The sequence below is a fragment of the Aulostomus chinensis genome, chromosome 11 (genome assembly GCF_037954235.1).
Source record: "Aulostomus chinensis isolate RoL2024-O1b breed Wild chromosome 11, RoL_Achi_v1.0, whole genome shotgun sequence".
Classification (NCBI taxonomy): domain Eukaryota; kingdom Metazoa; phylum Chordata; class Actinopteri; order Syngnathiformes; family Aulostomidae; genus Aulostomus; species Aulostomus chinensis.
The window spans coordinates 1,729,436-1,744,015 of NC_141330.1; the positions used below are offsets into that span (position 1 = coordinate 1,729,436).

Genomic DNA, 14,580 nt, shown 5'->3' on the forward strand with positions numbered 1-14,580 from the left:
AGGAGATCCGACAGAAGAGGTGGTCAGACGACACCGGCCTTCACCAGGTTCACCCCCCCAAACATTCATCTATCAACTCTCCCAACAATTTATTGGATATTTTTTGTTCTTGAACCAAGCAGGAACTTCGGGGACTGAAGAATGACGCCAAAACAGAGCAGCAGAAAAGAACTACAGCAAAAAAAACAGGTGAGTGTCAGGACAAACATCCCTTCATGTCTGCTTCAGACAGAGAGAGGGAGGAGAGAGATGTTGTTCTTTTGCTGAGTGGCATCTTTGACTATCTGCATGGTGCATTTTTGATTTTAATCCAATTACATTTAAAAGGGAGGAACCTGTAGACTCTTGTATGCATACCTTATTCCCTACATATTCCTACAGAACACACACACACACACACACACACACACACAGGTCAGTCGTTGCTGCCTTGCGCTGGGTGGTCCTTAGGGCCCAGAGGGCCCTAGACAGAGCAGGGGACTAAATTACAGACCATGACCCACCGCAGTAACACCCAACCTGGGATTAACACCCGAGCTGATTCCCAGGCTGCTAGCAGCCCCAGGCTGTGGGAGCTGACCTTGACAGGTTCAGAGGTGACCTCAGACACACACAAGCACACATACTCAGCCTGTTGTTGGCGGGGGCCAGGCCCACCCAGAGCTGAAGTAATGAGGGGGTTTGGTCAGTCCATCTGGAAGGGAGGAGTGGGAGGTGGAGGCTGGACTGCTGGACTGGAGCTCGGCTCTAATGAGGCTCCATAACTTCTGCACAGGGATGTCCAGGTTGTGTCTACGCGCTTATTGGAGGCTTCTCATGATTTCCATGGCGGGAGGCGGATCCCTAACTTTATGATGGTAATGATCATTGAAACTGGACGAGGGAAAGAAAGATTCAGTCTAATTCAAATTCTTCAAGACAAAAAAAAACCCCCAAAACTGTGCAACTCACCTCCATTGAGGTTTCTTCAAATTGTTTTCTTTTAATAAACCAATAGATATGTATTTATTAACTCATCAAATTATTATTTTACTATTATTTTGTTTAGCCAATGGAAGAATAGAATAGAATAAAGCCATCATAATTTCTAGCTTCTGATGGGGGGGCAGCCGACAGCCCATCTTCCATTGCTGCTCGTATGTGACCAGCCAGCTGAGTCAGAACCAGCTGCTCTGCTGCAAACAAGGAATGTAGGATACGCACTGGACTGGACGCAGCTGCATCAGCTGCACGTTTCATTCATCGCATCAGCAGACTGGAGTTGATGGTTTGTCTCGTCTTCCGTCCTTTGCTGCTCTCGCGCTCTCTCTCAATGACACCTGTTCTCCCACACAGAAGAACCCCCACCCACCGTCCCCATCCTCCCCTGTTTCTGCTCTTTGCTCTTCATTCAGTTGCCGAAGATTAAGAGGCATCACGGCAGACGTTCAAGAAGCGCGAGTATGGGTCAGGTTCAGTTTTTCCAGAAAGATGGAGGAAACTGCCATGGCGAGCAGCGAATGCAGGTTGCAGTCTCCGGAGACTCAACCTGACCCCCTGCAGCTGCCAGCAATAAAGGCAGGGCGAACATCTCCCTCTGCACAGTCAGATTCTATCACCGAACCCACGACCTGCTTCATACAAGCCAGAGAATCACATCGTCTTTAACTGACAGCTCCAGATGCTTGTTAACAGAATCTCATGAGGCTACGAATGAAATTCCCCATCAACGTCACCAGAAAAATGCTTCCTCTTGAGACCACAAGTTGAAATATTCACGCTCCATCATTTTAAAATTCTTTATTTTTATATTTGAATTAATTCTAATTGGTGGTGCAGTGGTCAGCACTGTGGCCTCACAGCAAGAAGGTTCCGGGTTCCAGTCCCGGCTCGGGCACGGGATCTTTCTGGGTGAGTCTCCATGTTCTCCCTGTTCCTGCTGGGTTCTCTCTGGTACTCCAGCTTCCTCCCACAGTCCAAAGACATCAATTTGGGAACGAGGCTGATTGATACTCTAAATTGACCGTAGGTATGAATGTGAGTGTGAACGGTTGTTCGTCTCTGTATGTTGGCCCTGCGATGGACTGGCGACCTGTCCAGGGTGAACCCCGCCTCTCGCCCGTTGACGCTGGGATAGGATCCACCCCCCCCGCGACCCTTAATGTGTAGGAATAAGTGGAAGATGACGATGGATGGATGGATGGATTCTAATTAGGGGGCAGCCTGGCTCAGTGGTAGCATGGCCGTCTGGCAACCGAAGGGTCGTTGGTTCAATCCCCAATTCCCCCGGTGACCATGTCCAAGTGTCCTTGAGCAAGATACTAAACCCCTAATTCTTCCTGATGGCCCTGTGACGGACTGGCGACCAGTCCAGGGTGAACCCCGCCTCTCACCTAATGTCAGCTGAGATAGGCTCCACCCCCCACGACCCTTAACGGATAAGTGGTATAGAAAATGGATGGATGGATGAACCAAATAAAAATAAGAATGATCACACTTAAAGAAGCTAAAACACACACACACACACACACACAAGTACTGACATAAAAATATTCAAAAACCTCCCAAAGAGACTTGTGTGTGCGCACACCACACACACACACCCACACACAGACACAGTCACAGTCACACACACACACACACACACTCAGAGTTAGCAGGAGTGTATTAATAGCATGCGATGTGACTTAACCCAAGAGCCTGTTACCCCAGAACAGCTGCAGACTGTTTGTGTGTGTTTGCTTTAAAAGCCAGGATGTAGACGAACTCTGATGCTGTGTCAAAGAGTTCAGTGGCACCAGGAAACCTGCCGACATGCCGACAACACACACTTTTCTCTACATGAAGACTTGCATCTGCACATGTGCAAAAAAACCTGCATCTGTTGTCCTCTAATAGGGTGTTGAGTTGATCAGTGTCGAGCTTCGCAGGGACATATGGTTGATATTCATGACCATTTCATTGTGGAGCGTTAATAAATGAGCTGTAGCCTCGCCGCAAACCCGTGGCTCAATCTACACCCGTCCAACGTGCTGGCAGAAATCGGCCTGATTTTTTTGTGTCAATCTGCTGAAAGAAAGACCAGAAATCAATGAAGAGTCTCAAAACCATTATGATGGCGTTAAACTCCCATGATGCTCACAGCAGGTGTGAACAGCCCAAGCCCCGCCCCCTTACTGACCCCCGTGGTTTCAGTGCTGCCATCCTTCTACGTTTAATCCAAGAACCTCAACGTATGAACCATAATAAAATGACAATTAATCATGTGACCCACTTCTTCCTGATGTTAAAGTGCAGATGTTGAGCAGAGTGCCACTGGGTAGCGTGACATCACGAATGTAGCAAGTCCATCACACACATGCTGGAATTCTACTTGGCGAACGATCAATCTGATCAACCATGATTGATGAGTGATCAGTCAGGGAGCTCAGTGAGACTGAAGCTGAGTCCTGATCACGTTCACTGCTGGTGGCAACCGCAGCGTGAGCTGCAGCCGGCGAGCAGCACCACGGGAGCCGGCGGGAGAGATCAACTCCAGACAGATCCCGCGTCAGCCAGAGAGATCAGCTCCAGACAGATCCCGCGTCAGCCAGAGAGATCAGCTCCAGACAGATCCCGCGTCAGCCAGAGAGATCAGCTCCAGACAGATCCCGCGTCAGCCAGAGAGATCAGCTCCAGACAGAACCCGCGTCAGCCAGAGAGATCAGCTCCAGACAGATCCCGCGTCAGCCAGAGAGATCAGCTCCAGACAGATCCCGCGTCAGCCAGAGAGATCAGCTCCAGACAGATCCCGCGTCAGCCAGAGAGATCAGCTCCAGACAGATCCCGCGTCAGCCAGAGAGATCAGCTCCAGACAGAACCCGCGTCAGCCAGAGAGATCAGCTCCAGACAGATCCCGCGTCAGCCAGAGAGATCAGCTCCAGACAGATCCTGCCTCTGACACGTCAGCAGACAGAGGAAGCTGCAGGTTTCCTCTCAGCTGCACACACAGACTGATATTTACTGGCCAACCACGACCACGACTCTACAACAGCAGCAGGCTTCTTCTTTTAAATTGAGAAATTATTAATAATGAGATGGTTGACAAATTACACCCCCCATCTTGTAATTAATTGTGACACAGCCTTTTATTGTGATTAACTCAATAAAATCTTTTCATAGAATCCAAACACTTATGGCTTTATGTGGGACAGACATGGAACAGATACTCCTGTCCTGTCTGATCACGAAAATATCTGCTGGTCATTTTCTGTCAGATTTTTTTCCTCATATGTGCTTTATGCTGCCAATCTGTGTGTGTGTGTGTGTGTGTGTGTGTGTGTGTGTGTGTGTGTGTGTGTGTGTGTAATGAGTAGAGAGAAAGGTTCTGAGTGATTATAGGCTGCCTCTGAGGACCAGAGACTAAATATGTCTTCAGACTAAACACACACACGCACGCGCACACACACACACACACACACACACACACACACACACACACACACAGTGGCCTGTCATTAACAGTTCACACTAACCTCCCAGGCTGCACACAAGTGCACACACACCACAGGTTGTTGCACAAATGCACACAGACATTTTGATGCACATACCCTTTTATAAAGATGAACACACACACACGCACACACACACACACACACACACACACACACACACACACACACAGCCAGATGTGAGTCCTACAGGCGTTCTGCAGCAGGAAACTGATTGGTTCAGTCTTTTGTCTCTGATATTTAAATCCTACGAAGCCTGAGAGCTGAAGAGTTTCTCTCCTGATCACGACAGACTGTCAGACCATCCGGCCCCCATCACGTCACTGTCCCACTCGGCTGCAGCCACCTCACACGAGCAGAGGAGCAAGTCTGAATGATACACCTGGCTCTTGCTAGCAGAAAAACAATTGAAATACTCTCCTTTCACTGCGTGTGGAGAGACACTTATCAGATCAGCAGCCTGCAGCAGGAAGGCAACCAGACATCCATCATGGCGGGGCTCCCTGTTATTGTAGTGATCTATGAACTCAAGTTCACAAATAAATCTCTTCATATAAGAAGAGTTGTCAGTTACTAGACTAAAAATATTGTCAAATTAAATGTAATTTTCAAAAGTTGGTTAGCATGTAGTTTTAAACACATGACAGTCAATGCTTTACAAGATAGAAATAACACGTTAGGCCTGTTGCTCAGGGAGCACAAGCGCAACTCCAGTCTGGCACCGATGCTCAAAATTATAATCTGGATGTTCTGGCTTGTTGTATTTTTGTGTTGTGTGAAGCTCCTCGTGTTGCAGGAAAATGTGTTGAAACATAAACTTGTGTCTACAACACTAATTACACTCAATCACACACCATGCAGTACAAGGATACTGCAAGACACTCGACTTTCAAGAAAAATGACAACACGTGACAAGAAAGTTTTCCCAGAATCTTACAGCCAGAGATACAACCTGCATCCAAATGAGCCTGTCCCTGCAGCGCAGAGGCCAACACACACACGCAGCCAGGTCTGAGGTGACGGTTTTGGTTGTGGTCCCAGTGAAAACGACACTAATTTGGAGCTAAGGAGCTTTGGCAGGCAGAGCGACGAGTCCATAAACCTAAAACTGTAAAGGCTGAAATCCAAACTAACAAAGCCGATAAAACCGAGTGAGACAAAGCTCCTGATATCATGACCCAACACACAGACACAAGTGTTTGAAACTCACTCACAGAACTCATCTGATCACACACACACACACACACACACACACACACACACACACACACACACACACACACACACACACACAAATATGAACACACACTTTCATAATCATGAACACTCTCAAAATCCAAAACCACACCAAATAAGTCGTGGCCACAAACACATCCTTGGCAGTCCTGTGTGTGTGTGTGTGTGTGTGTGTGTGTGTGTGTGTGTGTGTGTGTGTGTGTGTGCAGCGCGCGTGCGTGTGTGTGTGTGTGTGTGTGTGTACCTGTGTATGGGTGTGTGTTGCCCCTGCCATGTCTGTTTGCTTTTCTCTCAATGGTGTCCATTGAAGGACGGAGAAGGAAGGAGAGAGTAGCATGTGAAGGAGAAAGAGAGAGAGGGAGGGAAAAATGAGGAGAACTCTGGGAATTCACAGCAACAAGATAAATATCCTCGGCCTGGCGTCGCGAGGCTGCCGCACTCTCGCTTTCACACACACTCATTACACACACACTGATTACAGAGTAAATATGTGTAATCTTATAAATCGGCCATTGTTTGTGAGGCGGAAGCAACACACACACACGCACACACGCACACTATGTAGAGACAGGCATGTTGACTTTGTCGAGTGAAGTGGCAGAGGTGATCCTTCACACAGGGTCGCACGCACACGTCCAAATGCTTCTGTTTCTTTCAGGAAATCGACCGTATTCTTCTTATTTCGAGCTCATGTTTTCGTCTGAATTTATTTTCACGACATTGTTTTTACACAAACCAAGACAAGAAAAAATGAAAACGGCAGAGGAGGAAAGATTCACCATGACACACAACATTCTATGAGTGGAACACACAGGTTCAACATACATGATGTATGAACACACACAGCCAGAAGATCAACGCTGTTCTCATGACTGGAGGCTAGCATGAAGCTCTGCTCGGCAGCTCGCTAGCATGAAGCGTGTGTGCAGATATTATCAGACAGAACAAGTCTGATGTCCCAGAAGACGGAGAATCCTGACAGGAAAATGAAAACCATTCTATGGACACAAATGCATCGATAATGTGTCTCTAAGCATTTTTTGAAAAACCTGTTTCATGTTGAAAGATCCAAACTTTTCCAGCGTGAGCTCGAAATCCATTGGCTACAGCCATGACTGCAGATCTGTGTACACTGTTCCAGTTTGTTACAGTGCAACACTGCCAACTACTTTCTAGTGAATATAATTTCCATACTTGCGGCCCGCATGACAACAGATATATTTACAACTAAATAATGAAATAATGGAGAGATGGGCACACACAGGGATCATTGTTGCACCGCCCTTTCCTCCTTAACAAATGTGCGTTAAGTCCTCAAAGATTAGAAGCATGAGGTTAAACCCTTCATCATGTGGGTACAGCGTGTACATGTATGCTGATTTGTCTAATCCCATTATTTGGGGCGTGTGCCACATGTTTGGAGACAGGGTTCTGCTACTTTGACCCAAAGCGTTTGAACTCTTGAGCTGACGTGGATTCAGACATGGAGCACAATTGAAAATGAAGATCCACACTAATACGAGTCAAGCCAAAGATAACGAGTCCACCAGTAAAGCTTTGGTCCACCAGTAAAACCAGCATGTTCTGCAGAGAAACCCAGACTCTGGCTATCACAAGCCGTCCCTTTGCACTCTTAAATGCACATATAAAAGCCCCTGAGGGTTTGTAGTTCACAGCGGGTAACTCGTCTTCGACTAGTTCCTCAAACCGCCCGGTCAAGGGTGTCCACCAGTGGTATTAAATGGGATCCAGGTCTCTCGTGTGATCAGGACCTGGCTGGTTCTCTGAGCTGGTCGTGCCAGCGAATTCCCAGGTCCCTGTCCACTGTCAAAGGCGTGTAAATCAGCTCTGGATTGTTGGCACTGAACTATCAGACAGTTTAATTAAAGCAGCAGGGGGAAAAAAAGCCTCTGGCCTGAAATCTCAGATCTCCTCCCAGCGGGACAGCTTTCCAACATGGACGACTTATTAAATCTCTGCTTGGTGCCCAGGACAGGACACAGAGAGGAATGGCGTGCTAAGCATGGTGGGAAACACGCTGTGGATTTATTCACCGGGCTCAACTTCAGCAAACATCCATATCGATGATTGTCTTCGCAGAATATTTTTAAAATTTCCTTGAGAGAGGATTCAATAACACTTCTGTTACCCTGTAGCCTTCTTTTCCGTTCCCTCTTGCTTGTCTGTACTCTCCGGTTTGATCGCGTCACTCATCAGTGGTTTCCAGGACAGACAGCAGACACATGAAAGCAGATCAATAGGAAATAGAACCACCAATAAAACTCAGATTTGTTCTTTGATTTGTTCAGCTGTAGATCAGAGGGCAGGAAGAGGAGGGAGGAGATTCCCTCCGTCTTCCCATAACTCAGAGCTCTCTTTTCATATTATCTCCTTCTCCTCCTCTTAATCTAGACTCGTTGTGTCTGTCCTGAAATGGATCTTTGCAATTCCATCTCGATTTCTCTTCGTATTTGCACTTTCATCTTGTTGAGTGTCTGAATTTCCATTCATCTCCTTCTCTGATTTGAGTTTCTTCTGCCCTCCTCCTCCTTCTGCCCTTCTATGCAGCAATGTCTCACTCCTTTCATTTGTCTGTCTCTCTTATTTTTGTCGTACTTTTCATCCGTCTCTGCATTTCACCCCCTGTTCCCCACAGCCTCTGTACCCCTCCCACCTCTGACCACATCCATATGTTAATAATAAAGTCTCCTCCAGCTCTACCACATCTATGAGGAAATCCTCTGGCAGGTCATCTACGTCTGCTTGATAAAGAACAGTGCAGATGTTTCATCCTCGCTCTGCTCTTCCTCCCTCTGTGACTTTTTTCTTTTTTTACATGACTTTCAAACCACAGCTTGTGTCAGGTCCAAAATCTGGACCGACCCAACTAGAACAGATGAGGATTGTGTGTTATCATGCCCGCAACCACTGCGGCATTTAATGAGCCCAAACCTGATTAAAATCCGGGGAAGATAAATAAAATGAAACCGAAGCCCCAGCCTGAGGGAATTAAGAGAAATTAGAGCCAGACCTGACCCGAAACCAGTCTGCTCAGGGTGGGGCTGATTCAGTTTGGGTGGAGAACCAAAGCTCTATCACACAGCGTTGAAGCGATCCACTGATACACAGCCAAATGTAACATTTACACTGTGTTTTTAATGATTTAATGCTACCTGGAATTAAATAGCTGGCAAATTAAAAACCAATTTATTGACATAACGGTCGTGTGTGAGATGAGCGAATGTCTTTCATAACGGATCAGAAGGTGTGGTGCAGAGACGGAGGTGAACAGAAAATGTACGCCAGCACATCTTGTGAGATAAACTGATTAAATCATAATAAGCTTGAAAAGAAATGGTCCAAGGGTTTATTGCATGAGTGGGGCAAGCAGGTGTTGAGGTGAGGGGCTGTACCTGGACTATGGACCAACCTTCAGGGTACCTGCCAAATTATTTCAGTGCCTTCTGCTGAGAGGAAAACTGGCTGAGAGAGTACATGTGAAAGACAAAGAGCCAGAATCAGAACAGCAGCAGCTGTTTTTGTTTGTCTCTGCCTGCTGGCGGACCACCGCCCCACAGCCATGACCATGCAAGGCTTTGACGGTGCAGTGCGTCCCTCGCATATGCAGAAGTTACCAACAAGTGGGCGCTGACACGGAGGCGAGTTCTGGCTCAGCCCCTCTGGACACACATCCATGCTAAGTGTCATCCAGACGGGGGCGGCGCACAAGCACATGAGTCCTATGGCGTCTGAGCGTCCAGTTTGAAAAATCTGCTTGAAAATCAGATTAATAATATCCCTGTATCTCTTGACGATGTCCACATCAGACGACTGTGTCATATATCAGGCGTAATGAGACAGGAACTGAAAACCGTGCAGGTGGACTTGGTGAGATGAGGATCCATCACAGGATAACTGATCAATGATGGTGTCACATTTACAAAAACAAGAGGCAAACAAACTTCCCTCCCTACTGAGCCAACAACTGGCACCAGCAACAGAGGGCTCAGTGTGTGTGTGTGTGTGTGTGTGTGTGTGTGTGTGTGTATAGAGGTGGGCTTTGCTGTGGTTCCTCATCAGGTAATAAAAAGGAAAAAAAAAAACTCCTCGGCCGACGAGACAGCCCACCCTCATCAGAAACACACACACAAAACCCTGAGTGTCAGTCAGCTGAATGAAAGACGGCCATTCATTGATAAGACAGTCAGTCGCATAAACAGAGCGTCTGTCTGAGACCCCCGTCACGCCACTGAGCTCCATTCAGCTTGGAGACGGCCCCGCTGCCTGTATGGGAGCGAGAGAGAGCGCTGATGGGTGTTGGTGTGTGTTCCTGAGGTGAAACACCTCCTGGGTCAGAAGAGTGATGGGGGAAGAGACAGGACGGGTCTCATTTTCATTTGACAAACACACACACAAACAGCCCCGATGCAAGCGAACACCAGACCAGGACACACAATCATTGCATAGACACTTGTAAATGTGTGAAAACACCCGAAACAGGCTTTGTGAGATGAAACCCAGCCCAGCAAACTTTAGGCCTCCACCTCAAGGGTCCGCTTGGTGACTTGGACCTGGGTCCAAACTGGATCGGAAGCTCTGATCCAGTGGTGTGTTATAATCATCTCTGGAAAAGTTACTGCGTGTACAGTGATGGTCAATAAAGATTAAATGCATTGAAACTCTTTCCGACTGGAGCTGCCTGAAAATGGAGGGAAGGTCCTGCTGGGTCTGCTCAGCCTCACTCTGGATTAGCCCTCATAATTTCAAGGTCTACTTCTATTCCGTCACAAGTTTTATTCCGTGGGAGAACATTCACAGGGCAACACAATCCAGCGCAGCGCCTGCACTTCCACAAGTGCATATGAACTGATGTGCACACTTGCTAGCGTGTATATTAACACACAAACGGTCATGAATAAGAAAACAGAGAAATGGCCAAGTGAAACATGAGCACACGTACATACACAGGCTTGTAACTTGCACTTCCTCATACACACTCCATTCCCCGTGTCACACAGAGACAGGGAATGAGAGACCAGGCTGTTAATGGTGGTGGTCCTACGCTCCACAGTGGGATCTGTGTTAGGCCATGTTTAGAGCTCCATTTGGGGCCAGATAAATCAAGCTGCTGTCTACCAGAAGCCTCCATTAGGGGCCCGCGAGGCCCCTGGACGGCCTGTCAGTCACCCCGTCAGTCAGCGAGCTGCCCTCTTCCAGCGTTTGAACTCATAATTACAAGGAAGCTCAGCAAGGCTCGGCCCGGCCCGACTCCCGAGCCCCTCCGCCACCTCCCAGATGGTAGCTCATGCTAGTCCATCGCTAATGCTAATACTAACAAACGACAGACGTTTCACCTCTCGAGCAAACAGTGATGAGGAAACTATTTATGGAAACTGAAAAGCCTGCCACCCTCTTTTCTGCCCCCGTTGGCCTCTAACAATCCAGTTCCACAAACTAATTTTACGAGCTTTTAGGTTTTATTTCTTTGAGTGACGGAGCAGAGTTTCCCCTCGAATTTGAGAGGTTACGAATCAGTTCGCTGGGTAGAATGACGTCACACTAACATACGGCTGCCTCAAAAGAGTCAAACCCCAGTTAAAGGGTCTTAAAACAGAGAGAGTAAAACACAGGGGTCGCAGTGACTGATGGCTTTTTAAGAGTGATGGGGGAAGGAGGGGGTGGAACACATCTCTGACCTGGACAGAGGACAGAGATACTCACAGAGCAGAGCTGGAAATGACCTGGTGAATTCAGTCCGTGGCTGTTTGTCTTCCCTACAGCCTCTTTGACACGTAACAAACAATCATTCATGAGTCTGACTTTATTCTGAGCCTCATCAATCAAATTCAGCTGGTCAAAGGGTTCAGGGTGTATTTTGGAATGCAGCCACTAAGGTCTACAGATTAAAAAGTTTCCTGTGCTAACACGTACACACATATAAAGTCAGATGAAGCTTGCGAGCTCTCAGGAATTCATGAATAAAATATAGGCCCATAAAGGCAGCATGAACAATGGAAATATTATCCTCCGCCGCATAAATGCACAGCCGACCGGAGAGTGTTCCCACTGGGATCCCGTTCCTCTTATCTCTGTCGGCTCATCTACGATGGCCGGCCGCTGCATGTAGAGACACACACTGCTAATGAGGGGGAAATCCCCACTTCAACCAAGATTGATGCAGAAAAATTTTACCCAGCAGACATTCCTCCAAGCCAAAATGAGAGAGGTGCCTGGTTCACCAGCATTCCTGATCGGCCACACATTCCTCTGCTATTCTAATGACAGCGTGATTGCTGGCATGGTGCCGCGGCGCCATGAGGTAAACATTTCTGTGAGATTTTACCTGCTGCAGATTTGAACTGGGAAGTCATTGTTTCAAATGTCTGCTACTGACCGGAGAAACGTACAGAATGGGACAAGTCAAGGAGGAAGTCCAACTTTGATCCATCCATACTCGCGAGTCCCTCTGAGCAAGGAACTGCTGGAAGGAGCCCTTGGTGCAAAACTTTACATTTTTTCTGTTTTTGTTTTAAGAACGCAGAAAATTGAAACACCAAATGATGTGAGCACACAAAAGCACGAGACAATCTATAAGCACCCAAACAAGCTAGTCCTGCTCTATCTTGTCACTTCATTCCTCAAAAGACCTCGAGGCTCGACTGCAGTCTCAATCAAGAGGCCTAACCGGGGCTACGGCGGCATGCTGGAAATTAAGCTGCTCTCCAGGGCTCCTCATTCAGCGATGGCGAGTCTCTAGAGCACAAGGAAGCAGCAGCCCAGGCCAGCCACCCAACAATACAAACACGTAGCCACGAGTGTCCAGAAACACACTCTGTCACTTAAGCCATGAATCTCAAGATCATGGGACCTACACGGACTGGAAAGAGAAGATTCTTCTCCTTTGGGTGAGGGTTGACGACCCAACTCTCTGGTGATGCGCTGCCTCGGTCGGGTCGGGATACGATGGACGAGCTACAATTTGTACCTCTAACCAATGCGAGACATTCGCTGATCTCCACTTTACCACAAACGATTATTTCAGGCTCCAGGGCAGAACTTCTACTTTCATGATATGCAGTTATTTCTAAACATCGAGAGAGTGTGTAGATTTACCAGACTGACACGTCACAAAAATATAATGTGGATTTGAGAGGAAAAGCATTTTCAGACAGAATATTTCTTTCTTTTTCTTTGTCGACATGGTTAATTCATTCATGTGTATTCACTAAACATGTCCTCCTCCTAAAGTCCAACGGCTGATCTGGCCTCTGCAGCACGTCTCCCAATACTGACATGAATTATTAATTTGATGCATTCATCACTCTTCCCACCAGCCGTCGATAGCCTCCATTATGGCGGGTCTGTATACATTACAGAGTGTATAATGTGTCAGAAACTTCCCGCATACAAGCTGCTGGATGGCGGGAAGAGAGGGAGAAAGGGTGATGGACAGGAGTGACAGGAGAAAGCATTAGCCTGAGGAGGCAGAGTCATGGTATCAGACGATATCAGGCGAAGGGAAGGAGCTAAAGTAGCGTGAGATAATGGCGCTTTGGCAGGTCATTCAACCTGCAGCTTGAAACTCAAGGAACTAAAGTTTGAAGAGGTTGCACAAAGTTTTACAGTGATGAACACATAAACAACAAGGGAAGGTTCAATGAATGTGAATGAGTATAAAACCAGGAATAAAACATTACAGCCAACAAATCCACCAGTTTCTAATTCATTAATTAAATGAGAGACTGGAGGGATGGAAGACTGCCGCCTAGCAGTGCAGGTGCAGTTCTACACCGCCATCATCACTGCTAGATGACGTGAGCTGCTGCAGCGAGGAAAAGGGCTCTGTTAGATGCTAGATTCAATGACGCTAGCCAGCAGCGGTGCCGAAATCCCCCTGTGACAGTGGGCTCCAGGATGCGTTAGCTCATGAATCACAGAAGCCAGAGTGATGCGTGATCTGTCTAAAATACTATTCAGGTGACAGGGTTTGTATACCTGCACCTTGCTGTTGGGGAACTTTTTTGGTTGGGCGCAACCATCTACCTTCCCCTCTAAGCCTCCATGCACATGACACAAGTTGTTGATTTTTTCCATCAATGGTTGATCTTAAGACTTTACATCTTTTTTTTCATGGAAACAGAGATGTGTTTCTTGGGAAAGCCCTGGTTGTTAGGGTACCGCGGTCAGAGAGGGCGGCTCTGATCACCACACAAACGGTGACGTACAGTACTGACAGCTTCAACAGCTAATGAAGCCATGATGTCACACAGCTGCGCTACGCTAACGAGAAGCTAATGATGGTGGAACTGATGGCTGCCGAGCTGGCCTCTCAAATAAACATCAGGGTCAAGGAACCATCACTTGGTTCTACACACACACACACACACACACACACACACACACACACACACACACACTATCACAGTGACAATAATTGCAGTTCCACTCTCTGAAAGCTTAAAAAAAAAAAGGAAGAGGACGCACACACACTCTGCAACAGGAAACACACACACACTTTGTAATAGAGCAGGAGAATGTCGGCACCTGGGTGTGCATGTAAATGTAACAGGTTGTATCTGTTTAAACTTATGTGGCTTGGTGTGTGTGTGTGTGTGTGTGTGTGTGTGTGTGTGTGTGTGTGTGTGTGAGACTTGGTGTGTGTGTGTGTGTGTGTGTGTGTGTGTGTGTGTGTGTGTGTGTGTGTGTGTGAGACTTGGTGTGTGTGTGTGTGTGTGTGTGTGTGTGTGTGTGTGTGTGAGACTTGGTGTGTGTGTGTGTGTGTGTGTGTGTGTGAGACTTGGTGTGTGTGTGTGTGTCTGTGTGTGTGAGACTTGGTATGTATGTGTGTGTTTGTGTGAGTGACTGGGTGTGAGCT

General features: G+C 47.3%; 1 protein-coding gene across 3 annotated transcripts in view; it reads right to left on the minus strand.

Moving 5' to 3' along the window:
* bbs9 (Bardet-Biedl syndrome 9) overlaps nucleotides 1-14,580 on the minus strand; it is a 154,521-nt gene that overhangs the window by 77,309 nt on the left and 62,632 nt on the right. The gene's annotated exons all lie outside the window — the stretch shown is intronic.